Source organism: Vicugna pacos, chromosome 5, assembly GCF_048564905.1.
Source record: "Vicugna pacos chromosome 5, VicPac4, whole genome shotgun sequence".
In the NCBI taxonomy this organism is placed as follows: domain Eukaryota; kingdom Metazoa; phylum Chordata; class Mammalia; order Artiodactyla; family Camelidae; genus Vicugna; species Vicugna pacos.
The window spans coordinates 23857660-23880639 of record NC_132991.1 but is presented as its reverse complement, the minus strand read 5'-3'; the positions used below and the strand labels follow the sequence as shown (position 1 = coordinate 23880639).

General features: G+C 36.1%; 1 long non-coding RNA gene across 1 annotated transcript in view; it reads right to left on the bottom strand.

The window, feature by feature from the left end:
• The window catches only part of LOC107034178 (uncharacterized), a 561724-nt gene that overhangs the window by 228585 nt on the left and 310159 nt on the right, over window positions 1–22980 (bottom strand). Inside the window, exon 3 of the long non-coding RNA XR_004190107.2 lies at window positions 9457–9592. This is a non-coding gene — a long non-coding RNA (uncharacterized lncRNA). The remainder of the gene's footprint in view (window positions 1–9456; window positions 9593–22980) is intronic.

Genomic DNA, 22980 nt, shown 5'->3' with positions numbered 1-22980 from the left:
GTGAGTGCACTGCTGGGACACATGGGACGACTCCTACAGAAGGCCACTTCTCCAACGTCAAGAAATGTAACATATCACATACACAAAAATACAGATAACAACTTGGACAAAACGAGGCAACAAAGGAATACATTCCAGACCCGAAGGAAAAAGATACAACCTCAGAAGAACTAAGTGAAGTGAAGACAGGCAATCTATCTGGGAAAGAGTTCAGAAGAATGATCATAAAGATGATCGGAGAACTTGGGAGGAGAATGGATAAACACAGCAAGAAGTTAGACACTTTTAACAAAGAGTAGAAAATGTAAAAAATGACCAGAGATGAAGAACACAATAATGGAAATGAAAAATACATTGCAAGGAATCAACAGTAGACTAAGTGATTCAAAAGAATGAATCATTGATCTAGAAGACAGAAAGTAGTGGAAATCACTGCTGCTGAACAGAAAAAAAGAAAAAAGAATGAAAAGAAAGGACAGTTTAAGAAACCTCTGGGACAATGTCAAATGCACTAATATTCATATTATAGGGGTCCTGGAAAGAGAAGAGACAGAGAAAGGGTCCAGGAAAACATGTGAAGAGACAATAGCTAAAAATCTCCCTAACCTGGGAAAGGACATAGTCACCCAAGTACACAAAGTGCAGAGTCTCATACAGAATCAACCCAAAGAACATACCAAGATACACTGTAATCAAAATGACAAAAATTAAAGATAAAGAGAGAATACTAAAAGCAGCAAGGGAAAATAACATACAAGGGAACTCCCATAAGACTATCAGCTGATTTTTCAGCAGAAACTCTGCAGGCCAGAAGGGAGTGGCATGATATGTTTAAAGTGATGAAAGGGAAAAAACCTACAAAAATACTCTACCCAGCAAGGCTCTCATTCAGATTTGATGGAGAAATCAAAAGCTTTAAAGACAAGCAAAAGCTAAAAGAATTCTGTACCACCAAATCAGTTTAACAAATATTAAAGGAACTTCCCTAGGTAAAAAAGAAAAGGTCACAACTAGAAACAAGAAAATTATGGAATGAAAAATCTCACCAGTAAAAGCAAACATACAGTAAAGGTAGGAATTACCCACAAACAGAGCTAGTAAAGAGGTTAAAAGATGAAAGTAGTAAAATCATCTCTATATACAATAAGCAGTTAAAGGATACACAGAACAATTAGATGTAAAATAAAATATCGAAAACAGTATAGTTGTGAGAGGAGGAGAGTACAAATGTAGGATAATTAAAATGTGTTTGAAATTGAGGTCAGCAACTTAAAACAATCACATATACACTGTTACACAAAAATCTCAAAGTAAATGCAAAAGAAAAATCTATAATAGATATATACACATGCACACACACAAAAAGGAGTCCAAACATAATACTAAAGATAGTCATCAAATCACAAGATAAGAGAGCAAAAGAAGAGAGAAAGACCTACAAAAATAAATTCGAAAGAATTAACAAAATGTCAGTGAGAACATACATATCATAATTACTTTAAATATAAATGGACTAAATGCTCTAAGCAAAAGACAGACTGGCTGAATGGATACAAAAACAAGACCCATATATTTGCTGCCTATGAGAGACTCACTTCAGATCTACAAACATACACAGAGTGAAAGTGAGGGGAAGGAGAAAGGTATTCCACACAAATGAAAATCCCAAAGAAAGCCCGAGTGACAATACTTATATCAGACAAAATAGACCTTAAGACAAACACTGTTACAAGAGACAGAGAAGGACACTATATAGTGATCAAAAGATAAATCCAAGAAGAAGATATAAGAGTTGTAAATATATATATACCCAACATTGGCAAATTATATATCACCTGATTATTTAAGGTGATTATTAACAGACAGTAAAGGAGAAATCAACAGTAACAATAATAGTAGAGGACTTCAACACTCCACTTGTATCAGTACACAGACAGAAAAATCATTAAGGAAATAGGTCTTATATAACACACTAGATCAAACGCACTTAACTGATATTTATACAGCATTCCATCTGAAAGCAACACAATACACAGGTCTATATGATTAAAGTAACATTTTATCAAGAGAACAACCTGAGAACCACGATGTTTCAGTAATCCAACCAGGAGTACCTATTTTTAAGCTCACTGAATTTCAAAGTAACACATGTTTCTTGAAAAGCTGCTATGTGTAAACTGCTGTTTCAAAATGTTTGTCATTATCTCATATCACATATTCCCCTACTTATTGCCAAAATGTTTTAAGCATAGCCTTCAATACTGTATAGTAAAAGAATCCTTCACACCTCAGTCTATTCAGCTACAGCTGGTCTGTGAGCAACATGGGGATTAGGGTTGCCCACTCTCCCATAAGTCAGAAATCCAACTCTGGAGTCAGCCCTCAGTAGCCAAGTTTCCTCTGTATCTGCAGTTACACACCTCAGACTCAATCAATCATGGATCGTGTTGAACTGTAGCATTTACCATTGAAAAGATCTATATACAAGTGAACATGGTCAGTTCAAACTTGTGTTCTTCAAGGGTCAAATGTATTATAATTTCCCAATGTTTTGATACACTGACCAAAACAAAGGTAGCTGTCCCAAACAAATTATTTAATGGATTCTACATCTATGCCTCCAACCGCTGCTGCCCTTCCCTTAGTCTCATCTGGGGAAACCTTCTTAATATTTTCTTTTTCCTCCACTAATCCTTTCCCCTAATATACTTCAAAACCATGTTCCAAACCTATGTCTACTGGGAGGTCTTGCTTAATTTACCCCAAGCCAATTCTGGTCACTGTTTTATTCTGGATTGCATTTTTGCTTATAAAATTATCTAATTTCATTGCCACAAAATATATTTTATAGGTGAAGAAACTGAAGCCTAAAGATGTACAGAACTTTGCCCAAGACCAAAGTTATTTAGGAGAAAGTCAGGGTTAAAATCTAGGTCCCCTGGCTCTCCATTTGTTTTTATCCTTCTTTAAGTTGACTTATAGATTATCTTTTTCCTTCTCACATAGAATGTAGTAATTTTAGATTTTTTAAAAATAATACTAATAACAACTATCATTTATTATGAAATGTACATTAACATATTTGCTTCTCAAACAATCCAATGAAATAGGTATTATAATTATCATTTTTTAGTACTTTATATATTAAAATTTTGAGATAGAGGGAGCTTAAATAACTTTTCCAAGATCACACAGTGGCTAACTTGGATTCCAGCCTAGGTACTCTAGTTCCAAGGCCTATAACTATAACCAGTATTAGAGAAATATTTTGTACCCAAATGAACTAGAGGAACTGTCCATCTGTCTAAATATCTATTTATCTATTTATCTATCTATCTTCAAATTAGCATAGACTTTTTCAAGTCAGTCAGCTTGGAATATTACACATTTATGGCAAGGCTATTGATATTCTCTCAGAATATTTTCACACCTGAGCTTCTGGAATTAACACAAGAATATCTGTGCACTCTTGAATATTCTCAAGAAGAGCAAACTTTTCCAATGTAGACAATTTCTATTTTGAAACTAGTCAAAAGTCAGTCACAGAAGGGCTAACAAGTGAGATGGCTAATTAAGTTTTACAAAATATTGTTCAATAAAAAAGTGCACTAGGAATATAGACGAATAGGACTATTTTTAGAGGAACGATTCATACACTTTCCATACTAAAACAAGAGTTCCAGAAATAACTTGAGTAGTTAGCATCCTATAAAAACCTAAACAAACTCTAATAGTAAACATTCACTTTCTTAGCATTCACTTCACCTTCTTCCAGCAATATACCCTAGTTTCTTTAGATATATTACACTTCATGTGGTCTTCCTGATGCTCTGCCAGAATCCAACAATGGGCACGTGACCCAGCATTAAGCAAGGTGAACACCCATTCACTGGCAATCGTGATTGGTTCAGAAGTGGACACATGGCTGAAGATTGTCTAGTCACAGTGAATCTTAGTCTTAGTGCTCTTGCAACCACTCCCAACATGAAGTTGTGAGCCAGTGAGATTCTGGCTAGAAGAGCCAGCTTGCTACAACATGGAAACTGAATATGAAATCAAAACATGGAGAGAAGCAGGGTCTAGCAAAGGGATTAAGAGAGATTACGTCCTTAGAATTTAGTTTGAGTCCCTGTATCAAACTAAGCGTGAAACCAACGGTACCTCAGGACCAGATTCCATTTTCTGTCACTTGCAGAAAGTTTTAACCAATGTATAGCTTGAAATGACTCTACAAAAAGATACCATTCACTGGCTGTGAATCACTCACCACTAGTGTCTGTAGTATTGTTGGTATGCACAATAGGGATTTAGTATTAATCTATTATCATATACTTCTGGAAAGCTTTTAGACCAAGGCATTCTGTCTTTACTCAAATCCCTCATAAATTTAATTTCAGAGTCATATCCATGTAGCTTTGTCTTTTTTCTATAAGGGTGAGACTAAAGAGGTGGGGAAAGAGCAGGAAACTAAATTTTATTCATATAGATATTTTATATACATTTAGTAAATTAACCTTGCATACATAGATGCAATATCAATGCCTTTTAAAAATTATCTTCAAGTTTACAAGTGAGAGCTATAACTAAAATACTCAAATATCACTACATTGTTGATTTTGAAGGTCAATTTAATCTGGAGAATCTGAGACATGGTTAAGCATTTTAATCTGATTTTACGGATATGATCTGAAAGTCACTCAGGATTGAGGCTGATTCTTTGTATCTTGCAAGACAAAATTATATACAGCCAGTCATTTTAAAGTGATATAAATCCAAATTAAATTTAAGGCAGATAAAATACATAATAAACTAGATTATATTATGTGAAATATAATCTATAATGTCAAAATAGCCTATATCTCTCCAAGAAGTCTAGGTGTATCATTTAATAGCTGCCCAAAGTATACCAAATTTACCTAAATAAACTATTGTTTCTTATTTAAACTGAACATGGTAATTTTATATTTCTTCATCACCACCTCTAGTGATAAAAATTGCACTGCACTGCTCTGTGATATTTAAGCTATATTAGATTTAATTTTCACACATCCATTTAAGTTATATTAACATAGTTTTTTTTTCCCTGAATTGGGTTTCTGTTCCTTCAAAAGAAAGTTGAAATTTGAAGACAGTGGCTTTCAAATAGAAACACAATTTGACCAAATAACAAACTGATTAATTATAAACTATTTCAAACTATATTTATACATATATATACACACACACACACAACAAGGCATATATATATAATGGCAATGAGTAGTATTCTAAGCAAAAAAGAGCCAACTGATATAAGCTTTCTTCTAAGAAATATTTTCCCTAATGTTAAATGTTATATATTATTTTCAATTATTTCAATTATTATTAATTATTCAATTACTTCAAGTCCAAAAACCTACCACACGAAGTTTTGGACATTCTGAATGAGTAACTTTCCCTTTATAAAATAAAACTTTCACTTGTAGCCTCTGAATTAAAACTATCCAACAACAAATCTCCTTTCAGCTTTACTAACAGCGCTACGAACTTGCATGCATGCTTCCCTGATCACATTCACTGGGGGCAGGTGACTTAAGTTAGTCCAATTAGAGTAAACGAGATTTTTGTTCAGAGTTTGGAAAAGAGAAACACTTCTCTTTCTGGACTTGGACAATAAAGCTGGAATCTTATTTCCCCTATGACCACACCCACACATGCTGATCCAATGATACACTGATGTGGAACTTACCACACCCATACATGCTGATCTAATGATAACACTGATGTGGAACTTCCTACTATCTGTACAGACACAAGAAAACTGGGATTTGCTACTTTACAGTGAATTTTAAAACATAGATAGCCAAACTAGATAATTAAATCTTAGTGAAATTTTTAAAAATAGGATTTTTTCTCTAATTTCTTGGGGATATGTACATAGAGATTTAATCAAAGCAACAGAAAGAAACTCATCAGTCAAACCTGTAACAATTATAAAATTAAAAATTTCTTTCTGGAACTAAATATTTGAATAAATAATCTGTTGTTTGTAAACAATCTTGTGCCTGCATTTGAAGACAGTAAAGCCATATTCAACTATGACAATAGGTTAACAATTTGTATTGTCAATTTTCACAAGTTTTGTGACAATTGTTGACAATTAAAATAACAAATTAATTCCAATTCTGTTCATATTAAGTGAAATTCCCACATATCCTAGGATGGGACAGAGTTTCCAAAGATAATCATTTATTGGGTCGGCAAAGGTAGCACTAAAAAAATAAAGCCATTGATGTATCTGCTGAATTTATGTTTTGGTAACAACAAGCATGTTGGAAGGTATATAATTTCAGATGCACCGCTTTCAATAACCTAGGTTTTCTCTCATTTTGTATGGAATTATCACTCAAAGCAGAACAATATTTTAGGTCTCCTCAATTTTCAAGTTATTCAACCACCTTTCTTATCACCTCCCCACTTTGCAAAACACAAAACCCATCAGCTTTTCCCCCAGACCCCTCATTTCTAGATTAATCTGTACTCTTGACAGACGTGAACTACTTAGGAGTTTGTGTTAATAGGCACCTGACATCATTTTCGTAAGTTTCTTTTGACGCTACCTTTTAATTAACGGGATGGAGACTGAATAAGCCTGTCGGATGTTTCAACAAAATAAAAAGGAATATATTATAAACGCACAAAAGTACATTGATTATGTCTACAAAGATAAATAATTAAAAAGTATAAATCAAGGACTGCTATTTTACACTTGACTTCAGTTATTTGTGGTCTAGCAGTGCTCATTGTTAAGGATATGATTTTATGTGTTTAGAGTAAATCTGTGTAAGCAATTTTATAGTTTAATGAAAATAATTATAGTTTGAGTAAGTAGTATGAAGTGTATCTGATGTGACTTCCCCAAAATAAGCTGTGATATAAATTATCATGATTTATTATGGTTATTCTTCTGGTTATGTTTGGAGTGGATTCTAGCAAGTAATGATGATTCTAAAATTGCAAAAACAAAAAAAGGCATTTCAAGCTATTTATCCTCAGATCTCATTTTTAATTTCTCTGTAAAATTAAAACAATTTCCACTGTGGTACAGTATGTGCTACCATGAAGATGGCATTATTGTGCTATCAATTTGACAACTTACTTTAATTTACACCATTTGGTAAAAGGATACATTTTTAAATCTTTTTAAATACAGCACATGCCACTGTTTCTACTGGCTATTCACTTTTCAGCCTATAAAACAGTAGTGCTATGCTCTAACGCAAACCCATGTATATCCTTACTCAAACTCTTTACAGTAGCTTCAACTGCAGTGTCTCTTTTCAGGTATGTTTTTAACGTATCAAAATTCAGAATAATAGATAATTTTATGTTTTCAACTGAAAGTGTTTTCAGGCCATTAATTAACATCCACCTGAATCCACCCAAGTGCACCTTTGAGGAATTAAGAAAAAAAATGGATAGCATGAGCTTCTAGGTGATGGTGAGCAGGCTCAAATAACTCTACATGGGTAAAGAATCTGATTAGAAAAATCATGGCTCAGGTCCATACTTCTAAGCCATTAATTCTACTAATCCCATCAACTTATCCTTCCAGCAGACACTTAGAACAAATCAGATGTCTGACTCTGAGCTAGATGCTGGTAAAAGTGATCAGGCATAGATAGAAGATGAACAATTAGGCTGTCAATGATACTAGAACACAGTGAGTGCAAAACAGAGCAACACACAAGGTTCTCCTGGGGCACCAGGCAGGACGTCTGATGCACTACAGGAGGATTAAATCCCAACGCCACAAGCCAAGCCTGTGCCTAGATTCAACAGTTCCAAACAAGCAAATAGTAAATTAAAAAAATATTTTCAGATAATAAAACTTGCAATATTACTCCTTCTCATTATCACTTGGAGAATATTTTGCCCCTTGAATTTCATTGTTGGAGCAAAGTCAGTTTATATTGCCTTAAGGTTATAGAAACATTATGGATCTTTTAGATAACTCTCTCCTATTTTCTTCCTAAATGTGACTCTGAAACTTAACCTGAGGGCTTAAACTGCTGCTCCTTAAGGGCTTATTCAACAATCATTTGAAACACCTTATTAAAGGAGTCAGCAGCTCTTTATCACAGAAGTCTGTCTTGGTTGACTGTGATCGTCCCATTCATTGGAAACACGTGAAAATTATGGGCATGGTTATACAGAGATGCCCAAACCCAACCGCTTAGAGAATTTTTTTATAAAAACTATTTTCTTAACACTCAGAGTTTATCCATAGCAGGAAAATAATTTCTTAATTTATGTTCTAAAATGAATACATATCAAGATATTTGCGTTTGGGGTTGGTTATTTTGGTCTGCCACTGATTCTTGCTAAGAATGGCATTTGCTGGATACTGATGCTCACTCATTGTATCAGTACAGGTTTGAAGTTGCATAGACCCGGCTTCTAATTTTCTTGCTATATGATTGCAACCAAGTTTTTTAACCATCTGAGGATTTGGTTTCCCAGTTTGTAAAATGGAGGCAATATTTCTTACCCAGAGGATTGTAATAAGGGTTAATTATTAACAAAATGTCTAGAATTTCTCTGTTATTAACAAGTTGTTCATAATATTTGATACTGCTGCAAGCGAATTACCAAAGAGGGGATAGGAAAGAGTCCTTTTCTAGATAACGCATGGCCAGGGCAGTTCTATTTAGCAAACTATATTTCAGAGGGGAAAATTACTGATTTTCTTTTATTAAGTCAGCATTTTCTGATTGCTAATACTAGCATCAGTTTTTCCACCATTAGTACCTTGATTCACTACACACAGCAAATGAAAATATCTTTAGAATTATCTGGGACACTTTTAAGGAACTCAGATTCCTGGGTCCTATCTAAAACCCATCGAATAACAATATTCTGAGGTGAGGCTGAGAAAGCGATGTTCAAAATCGCTTTCTAGGGGATTCTGATGCTCAGCTAAGTTTAGGAAACACTGCATTAAATGACCCAAGTCAAGGTTAAGTACAGTAATGCAAGTAATACCTTCTTGTTCAACCTACTTCTAAGATTTCAGTACAAAAGGCTGACCTCTATCTAACTGAAGAGCAATTAACTCCTATCTGTCTTTATTCATCCATATAAAAAGGTCAGTGAAAGATAACATTGGGTCAGTTAAGCACCCTTTTCACAATGCTCCTCTTAATTTGCTATTTTCATGTCAATTTGCCATCATCTAAAAACCTTACAAGCATTTTTCTAAAAAAATTTTTTAGAATGTGGGATTTAAACATACCTTAGCTCGTGAGCGCTGGACCTTATTTACGCACTGCTACTGTTTCAGTTTTTGAAATACTGAGGCTTGGGACCCACCTCCAGCCTCTCTTATTTAATTGGTCTTTCCAGGTGTTTAAAATTTCTTGGTGATGCTAGTGCGGGCCTCAGACAAAATCACTGCTCCTGTAATTGACAGCTCACCTTCAGGATGATTGATTTCACCAGTGTGCTTTTCCTCCAACCACCAGCGCGGCTTCCAGACTCTGTTGGTCCTGAGGTCCACTGAGGAACTTCACAAACACTAGAGGTTTCCAAGACCCAGTTCAGGAGATATGAACTAGAAACAAGGAAAGTGTATTATTTAAAAGTCCCCCAGATAACTTTAATATTAATGATAATAATTATAATAAGTAATATCCACTAAGCAACTATGTGCTAGGCAATATTCTAACCCCTTTGCATACAGTAATTAATTTAATCTTCAATGAAACTGGTGAGTGAAGGATCATTGTCCCTCTTTCACAGTGATAAAACTGAGGAACAGGGAAGGTAAATAACTTGCTCCACATCGCAAAAAGCAGTAGATCACAAAGAGGCTGGATGACAGCCTCTCAGATCGCTCTGAGGGACTGCTTTGGAAGAGGTAGGGGAGGAGCTAGGATAGATAGGAGCTTTACGACAAAGACCAGGTAGTTGGAACAAAAAAGATCTCTTGTTATCTAAAGAAAACTAGTCATCTCAAGTTAAAGAATTTAGAGCTTTACTATGTATGGGAGGAAGCAAACATTTGGGCTCATTGAATTCATTCCTTTGACAAGCGCCTAGCTATCTAGGGCCAGTATCCTGTCCTTTCTTATTCTGAATCCCCTCAGAGGGCACCATTGTGAGTGGCTGCAGAGGCCAGGCTGCAGGCTTGTTTTCCCCGGGGGTGGCGGCAGCCGCTAATGACTTGATGCTTCAGCGTTCTTTGTTTACTGATACAGCTTGCAGTGTTTTTCATTCACACCATGAAACACCTGTATCTTCTAAAAGGGTGAACTTATTTTACTGCCAATTCCTCTTCTTAGACTCTAAAATCCTTCCAACCACGAAGGCCAGGTGTTAACAGTGGAACCTGGCCATTCTCTAGATGAACTTTTCAGCTGCTCTTCTTTGCTGAATCGGTTGCCTTTGATATGTACAGACAACGCCTCTGGCATTGAGTTAGCCAGTACATGTGGTATAGTCCCTCAGTTCCTTTGAATATTTGTTGATGCCCAGTTTTAAAAGAACTTGTTCTCTCTCTCTTTGTGTATGTTGGCATATCATGGAATAGGAGGCAGGCCTCTTGGAAAAGACACCATATTCATGTCTTTATTTTCCAATACGCAGTACAGTTGAGACAGTAGTGAAGCAGCACATAAAACATTGGTCACTTTAAACTGGTTTTGCTTCCTTAAAACAGGTTGTTGATTAATCAAATCTGGAGTTATTTTACAGGGCCAGCACTACGCATATGCAAGATGGGAACCTGTGTCTCCAGAACAACCCCAGAACAAGAATCTTAAGTCTACAGAACTCAAAGAACAGAAACGTTGCCACCAGAGCTCTTTACAAAATGAAAAAACCCTTCAGTAAGAAAAATCTGGCTTCCAGGAGTCCAGCTAGCTTCATTACTGATTTGAGCCCAGCCAATCAGCTTCCAAGTTTGAAATTCTCCTAACCCCTTAAATTTCAGCCTGAACGCTGGACAGGAGAGACAGATTTAAGCCCTGCCTCCTGTCTCATTGCCAGTGGACCTTGCAATAAAACTCTTTCTTTTCTCAAAAACCAGTGCCATGGTATTGGCTTTTATACACCTCAGACAGCGAGCTCTTACTAACAGTAGCACTTAACAATGTTTGTTGATTGGATTAGTAAGATCATGAAGCCAGGAAACCATGTCATCCGAACTTCCCCAACCAGCCGACTTGAACATCCTTTCTGTACTACTCTGTGCTCTAATTTATCTAAGCAACATGTTCCCTCAGAACACATATTCTTCCCTAATGAAATCAGCCCTGCATGGCCCAAAATTAATGTTTATGTCAGTAGGATCATTTTGTCTGAAATTTCTGGCCATTTTCATTACAGTGATTACTAGATAGTCAATCAAAATACTGTGTGTGCCACTTTTGGTTTCTCAAGGACTCTAAGGCTATGTTGTCCAATGTGGTACCTATCAGTCACATAGACTTATTGAGCCCTTGACATGTTACTAGCTTGAAATGAGATACATTGTCAGTAAAAATACACATTAAATTTTGTACAGTATGAAAAAAGTAACTTATCAGTAATTTTATCATATCTTGAACTAAAAATGGATACATTTGGTAAAATATGTTATTGAAATCAATTCTACGTGTTTTACTCTTTTGAATGTAACTAGAAAACTTAAAATTACATATGAGGCTTACGTCTGTGTCCCACATATATCTGTTGGAGAACATTTCTCTGCAATCTCAATGATCCCTCTGGCAGCTCCTGCATTTTTGACTGTGCCTCAATATGGCTGGGTGACCTTACACCTAATTTCTCTATTCTTCAGGTACTTAACATGTCCAATAATACTGTCCTCTAGGTTTGCTGTAGGAATGAAATGCTAGGATGCTTTCAAATTCCTAACACAGAACAGGTTTCTTAATGATTTTTTCATACCTCCTCACTCTCATCCATCCATCCCCAGATGCAATCCCACTTGAAAGCAAAGGATAATGCAGCCGTTCTTCTTCATGGGAAAAGGAACAACTCACCTTCAATGAAGATGCATTAGAAAACTTTAATCCTCACCTTCTCCTGCCCACTTTATAGAGGGACTATTTACAAACTTCCTCAATGTTTAAAACTGGATATGAGCCAATTTACTCAAATTTCTACTAAATAACCACTGATCAGGTGACCCAATCAAAAATGATGGAACCAAGTGTGTTGAGGAAGCACAGATTAAAATGAAATCAATCCACCAATTAGTTAAGTACCTGTTACATCTTTAGGCTGTGGAATTTAAAAGAAATAAATGAAAAACAAATTATCACTCTAAAATTATTAACTTCAAATTCCAAATCAATTTTCACCATTGTGTAGTGTTTCATGTTAAGTTTGCAAAAGCAAAGATGTCATTACTTTTAATCAAGTGACAGGACTAATTTTAGGATAAAATACAGTTAGGCACCTGACAAAAATAATTTAAATTTATTTGTAATCTTACTCATATGAAGACTTTCTCTTCACCAGAAGTTTTCTCATCTGTATTACTCAAAGTAAAATTTCATACTTTTGATAAGTGTTGTCACTTATAACGTTTAATAATAAATCTGGAATGAGGATGTGTGAAATTCTGCATTTTTACAGGTTTTTTTTTTTGCGTCAACAAGAAAATTAAATTACCATAAGCACACATACACACTAAAGGTTTATTTAGAAAACACCTGAAAAATAAAACCCATATGTCTATAATCTTTAAAATGGGCCTGGGTAAAAATATCCATTAGAAGTAAAGTTTGTCATTGTGGGGTATAGTGGTGCAGGGTAGGGGGACTGCTGCTAAAACATAGTTACATTGGGGCTTTTCTCATATTTTTATTAAGTATTTTTAAGCCAAGACAGTTATTCATGAGGAAACAAGCAAGTAAGTGATTACCCTCTTCCCACCCTTCCCTACAAAACAGGTATCAAACCTATTCTGGGTTTGTTAGCTTCATATGCAATTTTAAGTTTTCTAGTTACATTCAAAAGAGTAAAACATGTAGAATTGATTTCAATAACATATTTCACCAAATGTATCCATTTTTAGTTCAAGATATGATAAAATTACTGGTAAGTTACTTTTTTCATACTGTACAAAATTTAATGTGTATTTTCACTGACAATGTATCTCATTTCAGTACTTGGTGCACAATGTGTTCACATGCTGGAGACATAAATTAATTGAATGGCATAGCTTTATAATGAAATAATGCAAAGACTATTTAGCATACTCAGTTATTTCTATATCTATCGAAGATGGTCTCCATGTGTTACTCAGTTGCAGGCAATTATTACGGGAGCAATAATTCATGTACCCAAACTGTCTGTTTAATTCAGAAAGGCAGCAATTTGGACTTTGTTAAAAAAAAAAACTACCTATGAACTTTTTAGGAGTTGCAGTTTGATTAATACTTAATGGAAATGTGGTTTACAGATGGCCAAAGAGCAAAGAACAATCCCCACATAAAGACTTAAGTACAAAAGTGAATACTTAAAACATCAAATCTGCTTAAAATACCAACAATGCTACCAGATTACTGAGCAAAAGAGGAAACAGCCATCAAGGATCTGTCTTTTCATTTTCTCTAAGTACAGGTAAAATAACCTGACTTGCTTACTCAACAACTTTTAAATTGTCAATTTATTTTCTAATATGTATGTGATGAAATTTTGAGAGCTATAAAATATTTCTCTGGTAATTGAAAGATTGAGACAGGCCCCCCTAAGTCTCATACACTATAGGGAACATATACTTGCCAATTTCACAGCTTTAATAGTGTTTAAATAGAAATAACTAAAACAGCATTCTAAATCCACAAGGCTGAAAAGAAAAAAATTGAGAGGACATGAGTACATGGGAAAGTTCAAAGATATGGGATAATAAAAGAACACATCAAAACTTTTCTCTACCTTAAAACATGTCATTAATACTATTGAAAGTTCATCAGTCACCTCTATATTGCCTGATATCAATAATGAAATCCCCCAATACTCCAAAGACTCTTCTAGCAGTACTTTCAACCCATCAGAAACTACCAAGAAATGGGATGTTTCTGAAAAGGCTGTCTTCATGTGATTTCCAACTCTGTTTCAATACCAACTAGACCTGAATGCTTAACAGATCTAATCCAAACTGCCAAGAACTCTGAATTCTGCCCATCTGTCATGAGGTTATTGGTTCAGGACAATATTAAGACAAAGAACAAGAGACAAAATCAGTTGGAAAAACATTTTTTCAACTTTCTATCCGTTTTCTATATTGTCTATTGAACATCAAGTTATGTGCTTCCAAACTGACTTGAAGTTGAATCCCAAGTTTCAAATCAACCAACTTCCTTCAGGAATTAGTTACCACACACACGCAAACTTTTCTGAGTTACTTTATCTTACTCACTCATCTCTCTTCTCTTTTCCCTCTTGTTCTATCTTGTCTGCTCCCCTCCCTTCCCTTCCCTTTTTCCTCCTATCCAGTGCCTTTGGTGAAAGAAATGCCGAAAAACAAGCATAAGGGCACTTGCAGGAGTATAAGATCGCTTCCAATTTAGGCTGTTTCAGTGCAAGAAAAGACAGGGAATTTATATACAGTGAAAACAAAGTTTCATACGAAGTATGCCATTTGTATTTGCAGGACTGGATTACAGTGTTCTTTTATCTCACCTAGCGTCACTAAAATATAGGACACTGGCTATAAAACTAAAAGTAAATATGCACATATCCTTATCCATGTAAGGAAGCAATAAATCTCCCTCCCTGATAGCAGCTGCACTACAGCTATCATGTGAGCAGTGCGGCTGCCACAACAGTATCAAATTTACAGTTAAAAAGCAGTCAAATCTTCAGTGTTACAGTGGAGGCAGATATATATGTACCATAAATAAGCATCCTCTAATGAAGAAATGAGCCATGTTTATTTTTTTCCATTGAATAGCATATATCTCACCTACTGCAATCTGTCATAATAGAACTCATTATATTTGAATGTCTGAAATACAAAATTCTGACTTATACTAATTAGGCTGGCTTTCATTGAGACATATGAGAACTTGAAAACCCCTGGCCTGGGGGGCAAATCTTACCTCTTTCTTTAAAAAAAAAAAAAAGTTGCTTTTTTTCCCCCCATTTCTTGCTTCAAAATATATGCATAATTGGTATTTGGAAGGATTTGGGGTTCTTTTCCTTCCATATAGTTTAAACTTGTGGGTTTGACTGGCAGAGGTAAAAGGTACATGCAGTTTGAGGAAATTCAATTTGGCAAATGTTTAGACCTAAAATGACTAGCTCGAGATGAGGCTCATTCAGAGCCATGTGATCTCAATCTAAAGATGGCATCACGAGGATCCCCTGGTCTCTAGCTCAGTGCTTTGTGGGATGTGATTTTGAGCTGGGCACTAAGCTGCCAATACAAAAGTTTAGCTCTCTGCACACATTTGAAGAGGCCAGCTTCCTCTGAGGGAGAAAAACAGGTTGTAGATAAATAAAACAACAACCAAAAAAAACTTTGAAAGGCATTTTTATATAGATTTTTGAAAAAACAAAGTTGTTCCTATTCCACTAGTTGGTCAGTTGATACCAAAGAGGATGCTTAAATGATACGAGAGAAATAAGAAAAAACGTGATACTCTACAACTCATCCTTTGGAGTGCATCAGATCTCTCCATTAATGAGCAAAGACAGTTTATCTTAACCAGACTTAAAGTTCCAATAAACGAGCCCACCACACCTTTGGAAGCCTTGCGTTTTACACTTCTTTTGTGTGCCTGCCACATTGTGCTCAGTCAGCTGGCATGTGGGAATACCAAAGTGACCTATTTTAATTACCTCCCTCATCCTCTGCCATCACTGGTACATTTGGCATCAGAGAAGCCACTTGAAGTAAAGTGTCCCTCACACTATGGAGTTTGAAGCTTTTGCCACCTGAATACAGACAAACCAGTACCATCACTGCTACAAATCAAGCAGTCAATGTAGAATCTATAAGCATCAGGAGAGCCTATAAATGAAGTCCCATTTCTAGGCTTTCTCAACTTGACAACTGAACTGTGTTACTATAAGGAAATCATGCAGAACCCAAAAATGACATTGGTGTATTTTATATTCCACGTCTTTTGGCAGAGTCTGTTCAAAGGTAGCAACTAGAAGCCCTTATTGTGTAATAAGAATAAACTTGGTGAATTGGACTAATTACAAGTACAAGTTTGGTACCTGTCCAAAGAGTCCAAGGTGTATCTTGGAACATTTGGTACAGGCCATTTTTTAAAAATAGGTATTAAGTTCTCACTAAATCTGAAGCCCCAAATATAACCATTAGGAATTTATATGGACATAAATAACGTTCAGCATTTCCTCAAGGCCTACAAGGCATAGAAAAAGATATTTATTATGTAAGCATAATAAGAGACTGAGTGTTTTAAGTACAGCATGTTCCCAGTTCTCAGAGAACTGATTAATTAAAGAACACCAGGGCATTTTACTAGAGTACTAAACTCACATTCTCACTTGACTGCCATAGTCACCACAAAAAGGGAGTGCTATATATTCCCCATTTTGCAGATGGAAAACCAAGGCTCATTTCTGCCACTAGGACTGAGGAAGGACTGAAGGTGAGTGGATTTTCATTACTCAGAGCTGGTGAAGTGATTATAGTCTTAGAGATCAGCATGAGTGAAGGTCCACAGTCATGAGAACACTTGGCATATCTGAGCAGAAATGGATGATGTTGTGTTCTGAGGGGACAGCAGATATATGCACAGCAGCCACAGGGACATTGCATAAAGGCAGCAGAGGGAACATGAGAGCAAAGGCTACAAAGCAAAGCCCCAGGCTGCAAATTTACCTGTTGATTAATCCAATTATAGGTGGAATCATGGTCTAAACGGAAAGTAAGTACAGTTGTGGGGGTGGAGGGAAGCATTCAGTTCAGGTACCACGACATGCCACAGACTGAGTTGTTTAAACAGCAAACATTTATTTCTTACAGTCTGGAAGCTAGAAGTCCAAGATCAGATGCCAGCAACAGTCAGGTTCTGGTGAGAGCCCTCTTCCTGATTTGTAAATGATTTGCCTTCTCACTGTGTCTTCACATGGTGAAGAGAGGTCATCTCTCTCGTATCTCTTCTTATAAGGCCACTAATCCCATTCATGAGGGCTCCACCCTCATGACCTAATTACCTCCCAAAGGCCCCCCTCCTAATGTTAACACACTGGGGATTAGGGCTTTGACATATGAATTCTGGGAGTACACAAACATTCAGTCTATTGCAGGGTGGAAGTAACAATAAGGTATTAGGACCTATAACTCAATAAATTACAAAATATATCTCTCCCTCTTGTCTTGTTCCTGAGATTTGTTCCTACTTCTGCATATAAATTACTAGGTACAACTGCATTTTCTATGAAATGAACCATTTTGAAAGAGAAATGCTAATATAAGCATTAATGTATGCATATATTATATGTATATTTTTTCTGTTATCTTAACTCTGGGTTAGGAGAATGGCCCTTCTAAACCAGAGCACACTATCCCACAAAGAATAAACACAGAAATGAACGGCTATGAATGTCTCTGTGCCATCCTAGGATAATAGGCATCCTTGAAGGAGTGTTCATTTTCCCAGGCCCCAGAGGCAGCATGGACTGCCAGGGGACAATAATATTCCTACTCAGCCCCAGGGTACCTAGGAGGATCTGACTCACTGTGCGAAATTATTGTTAAGAGCTTTAGATAAAAAGAAGTCATAAACAACAAATCTACAGAGGAGAGAGAGCTCTCTGCAGCCCCCAAAGCAAGAAAGACTCTGGGTCCTGGAAGAGCTTTGCTCTCTGTTTTTTGAAAGCGTAAGAGTCAATGTGATCACAGTCTTGAAATAAGTCTGATCTCCCGTGGACTGACATGCTTATCCATAAACAGGGAGTCTCAGAGAGCCTGGACATAAACACGAATGAGGTATGCTAGGGAAATCTCTGTGTTGTGAGGACCGGGAGTGGAAAGCCATTTCTAATCTCTAGTAAATCATCTAATTCGAATTTTTAAAAATTCAGGCCCATTGTCAGAAAGCCTGATATGATAAATCTCTTCATTCCCCAACTTACTTTTATGAGAAATGCCGTGGCGTGGCAGCAAATACACCTAATAACTATTGCCAGATAATGACAAATCTCGGGTACCTTTTGTCACATTACAGTATATGTTCCTAGCTTTGTATTTACAAGCAAATTGTTACCTCCAAATACAAAATGCTGCCATTTAGAGAAATACAGAAATTACTCACTTCCCTGGAATTCTGCATGACAAATTAGTACTATGCTTTAACTCTAATAAATGTAGCTGTAACAGAGTTTTCATAAACATTCTTGAGATGTTCTTCTGGAGTAGCTTTATTTTGGCACCCTACTTTTCCTGCTTAAACAAATGAAAAGGTTGGCTGATATTGTCAAAATACAGCACTTCTGGTGAACCAAGAGCCATTTATTAAAATAATGTATTGATGTGGTGTCATAAAATACAAAATCACATTTCTACAGGAAAAAACCTATTACCCTAAGCCAAGATTATTTTATTTTAAAAGAAAAATTATTGCAGTTGTGGATTCAGAAAGTAATAGGATGCGGTTCAGACCTTGGCCTTGTAGAGGATAACTGGGGGGCTTTTAATGCACAGGATATGCTATGTAAAAGAGATATTTGTATAATTAACAAGTCTTCTTATCTTCATAGAAATGTATTATCTGGGAGTCGATTCTGGATATCTTATGACTCAAAGTAACTTAAGAACACAGATATGATTTTGTCTAGTTGAAAAAAGGCTTTAATACATAGGCAAGTGTGACCACACACACACACACACACACCCCTCCTGGAGGGTCAGGGCTCTCCAGAGCTGACCATTTTCCTGACACTGTCTTAATCTTGTCCTTTGTCACAGCACTGCACTTTTTGCTCTAAAGGTTTCAGCACTAAAAAGTGGGGAGGTGAAGCCATAGTTCAATTCAATTTATTTTTATATTGCTTCTCATACAAAGTCTCTCAAAACACTTTACAGTAAGAGATAAAATAATCATATAACACTTGCCCATATTCGAAACAGCAGCGCTCACCCAGACAGCGAGGAGTAAAGCCATGCACAGTCATGGGTCAAAGTCCCTGGTGCAGCACCCCTCATTTAGAAGCCATATAAATGAACATTTCAGCAGAGTGACGTGGCCATAGACCATTACTTGCCAAGCCCCCAGTTCTCAAGGGAGAAGTAAGAGGCTTCATTTTTCTATTCAAATAAAGCATTATCTCTCCTCAACCTGCGGTGATCTCAACTGGTGACCACTTTCCTCTCACATGCAAAACTAAAGAGCCAAAGCACAGGGACATGTTTTCTTCCTATTGTTACCAATTACTTTAATCACACATGATTTATGGCTTCCTGGAAAGCAGTTATTCTGGGGCACCTCTTTTAGTTGTCTGTGTTCCATATTTTGGCCCCAAGAGGTAAAAGAGAAAGGCTGGTGGGAAGACTAAAATGAGTGGGCTTAGTTTAGTCAACCTACAGCACAGAAAAAAAAAAAAAAAAGAAAGAAAGAAAGAAATGCTTACGCCTGATACTGGAAAGCTCAGAATGAATCAGTGGCACTCTGGGGCAGGAAGAAGGAATGAGGGAGGATGATGGAGAAAGAAATTTTGCTAGATAAGGCAGCCCAAATTAAATAATAATTTCCATTGAAAAACAACAACCACCAATGTCTGGAAAGCAATAGTGAGGAAGCCAATCCTGGCAAAAGAAAATTAGGTCAAACTGATATATCAAGTTTGTGTAGCACTTTTAATTTACAGAAGGGTTATTCTGGACTTGATGTAAGAAAATTGGAGGTGTTACTATTCTCTGAGAGTGATCGAGTTATGCAGCATGAGAAGAAAGTACAATCAGCAGTTGAAAGCTACCACATTTGCAAAGATGTCCTTTTACAAAGCAAATAACGGTTTGAAATTACCAAGCCCCAGTGAAAGTAATTCTCAAAATAGAAGTCTCCACCCTGACCCTGACTACACCCCATCATGTAGTTTTTCAAGTATTGAGACAAAAATATTCTCTGTCAAAAACGTGTTTTTTCCCCCAAAAGTACAAAAATTCAAAGAAGCTCTGGCTCCAAGAGAATTCACAGTATTCATATCAGTAAATAATTCAAAATTTATTTGTTTAGGAAGCATGTTTCTAGTAGGATATAAACCTTTTCTGTCTTTAATACAGTCACATCTTTATAATACATAATAGCAAAACAGAATATATTGTAACTCATTCCTTGACCTTTTAATATTTCTGTCACTGATTGTCAGAGTTGAGAACTACTCTCTATCCTGAGGTGATGGATTATTTAATTAACCGTTGACCTTTTCTCAACATTTGTTGACAATGAGCACAGTCCTATGAAAGCTGCCTGCTTTGGATATTGGTCAATTCTCTATTGTTTATCAATAGGAGAATGCCATTTTTTGAAACTTAGATCAAATAACCAGAATTGCTTTTTGCCATTTATTTGTCCAAACCTATTTTCAAACGAATTCATGTCTATTTCCTTTTAACTATCTATTAGAAAAGAACAAAAGGTTTACTATATCTTTTTAAAATAAATTCCATGTCAACAAATTCATGTCTGATGGAATTTAACTGAACTGATCTACAGAAAAATCATGTTTTCTCATTACGGATTTTTTGAAAAAAGTTGCAGCAACTTATCTCTTACTATATACACCACTCCAGGTCCCCAGTTGAATCCAACTTTTTCTAGGGAATATGATTCTCCAGGAGAGTAAGGTAGACCCTTCAAATAGTTGTTTGTAAATTCCATTCATTAGTAAAGAAAATGATCCTGCATTTTTCCAAGGGCTATTTTATTCATAGAAAGTTTAAAAAGTTGTGGAAGATTCTGGCTAATTAAACAGTAAGATTAGAATCTTTCATTTGAATGATTGACTTGTTTCAATACTTGTAGTAAATAGCACCTTCAGATACCCCTTCCAACAGTCCCACACATACCCAGTATCTTTCTAGAATCCTTTTCATCTTGGATGACAGGGAGACTGAGTGTCGCAAGCCCAAGCTTAAGGTTCCATAGAGAATGATCCATTTTTGCAGACCCCTCAGATCCCAGCATCAAGTAACATGATACTTCAGAAGGGGGAAATTTTTCAGAGAATCCAGATTGGCCTCTTCCTCTGTTGACATTATTATTATATGTTCAGCGCTCAAAGACTTCCTTGAATTTTCAAAGTTTGATTGAGGGCATATCATAGTGTAAAGCGGTTTGGAGACAGACAGTCCTGAGCTCAGGAGTTTAGGTTTTTGGGGTTTTTCTCCCTTTCTGAGTGATACTGTGCGCCTCACTTATTTTTTGGTGCCTCCATTTCCTCATCTACGAGACAGGAATAAAAATATCCACCTCTCCTACTTACAGTGAAATTGAATGAGACAATATATGCGAAGCTCCTGGCAAATGGTGGAAGTCCAATAAAACAATGCTGTTCTAATGTAATACTGAATTTTCTAGTTTATCTTGTGGGCATGGCCATTATCTCCGCAGAGTGGAAGACAATATATTAGAAGTGCTTCGGCAACAACTGAAGTCCATTTCCATCTCCCTGGAGTCTACAGTGTTTAAAGACTTGACATTATGGAAGTATATTGTCTTCATTAATTTATGTTAATTTTTAATGCTAGTGTTGGCAGTATGGTATAATGTATACAAAAGCCAGTGTGTGTGTGTGTGTGTGTGTGTGTGTGTGTGTATGCTTACATACACAAGCACACTTTGTACACACACAACTATTGCAGGGTGAAAGAGCTTTGACCCTAAGAAAGCAGATTTTCATTAAAGGGTAACCCTGGGACATAATACAAAACATTCATTTTAATAGGGGCCATTTTTTGCTTGAGAAGAAAAGAAAAATAATTTTTAAAATGGAAACCGTTTTGAAATTAGTGAAAAAGAGTATATTATTCTGTTGATCATATTTTATGAAAATGTGGCTGAAATTAAAGGATAGAGCTTTACAATTATGCCCAGTGAAACTGCACATGCAGGCTATGTTTGTACTGTTTTCTTGTATATCTGTTAATCGTGTTATTTCCTCTGGCATCTATCAATTTCCCTTCGAAGCCCAAGAGCTTATCTCCCACTAGAACAGAACCACACGGGCATATCATCAGGTATCTAGATGGTTAAGTTGTACGTTTGATACGTGGGTGACGTTAAAGTAATATTATGATGGATATCTATTAGCACGTACATCACCGAAACATAGACTCTCTAACGTCTTTGACAGTGGCTGCCCTTTCCATGTCAGTGTCAATCCACGCCAGAATCACAAGAATGAACAAATGAGACAGGAGAGGCTGTACCAATTATAGATGAAGGGATACTGTCTACTCCCACCATTTGATGTGATTTATTTGTCGGTCCTTCTGCATTTGTAGGCAGCAGATTGTAGCTGTTTATGAAGTGACAAATGGTACTCAATGACATTGAATGACTTCTCTAATCAATTTAACTTGTCTAAAAAGTGGTCGTGAATCGTAGTACTCATCGAGCGTCAGTGGATACAGAAAACTTCCAATCTTTGTACTGAAAACATATATTCCAAATAAATACCCAAAAGAGTGAAAGGGATAAATAATAAAATTAGTTTATTTTAACAACTATCTTTCAAAGGAACTAAAAAAAAAGCATCTTTTATAAGTGTTTTACTCAAGGATTTTTTTTTTCAGAGAAGTAGAGTTTTTTATTGATTTAAAAAAATACTTTTTTTTTCTTGGTCAATTTTATTTGGGGGAAGGAGGAGCACATAGTTATCTACACAAATGCACAATTCTGTGGTGGAAAAGTATAACAATCTAACTAGGGTTGCCAGTGAAATAATTGAGACAGCTAGTATATAAAAAGCCTTTGGGCTTAGGATTCCAGATATTGACTAAAGGTT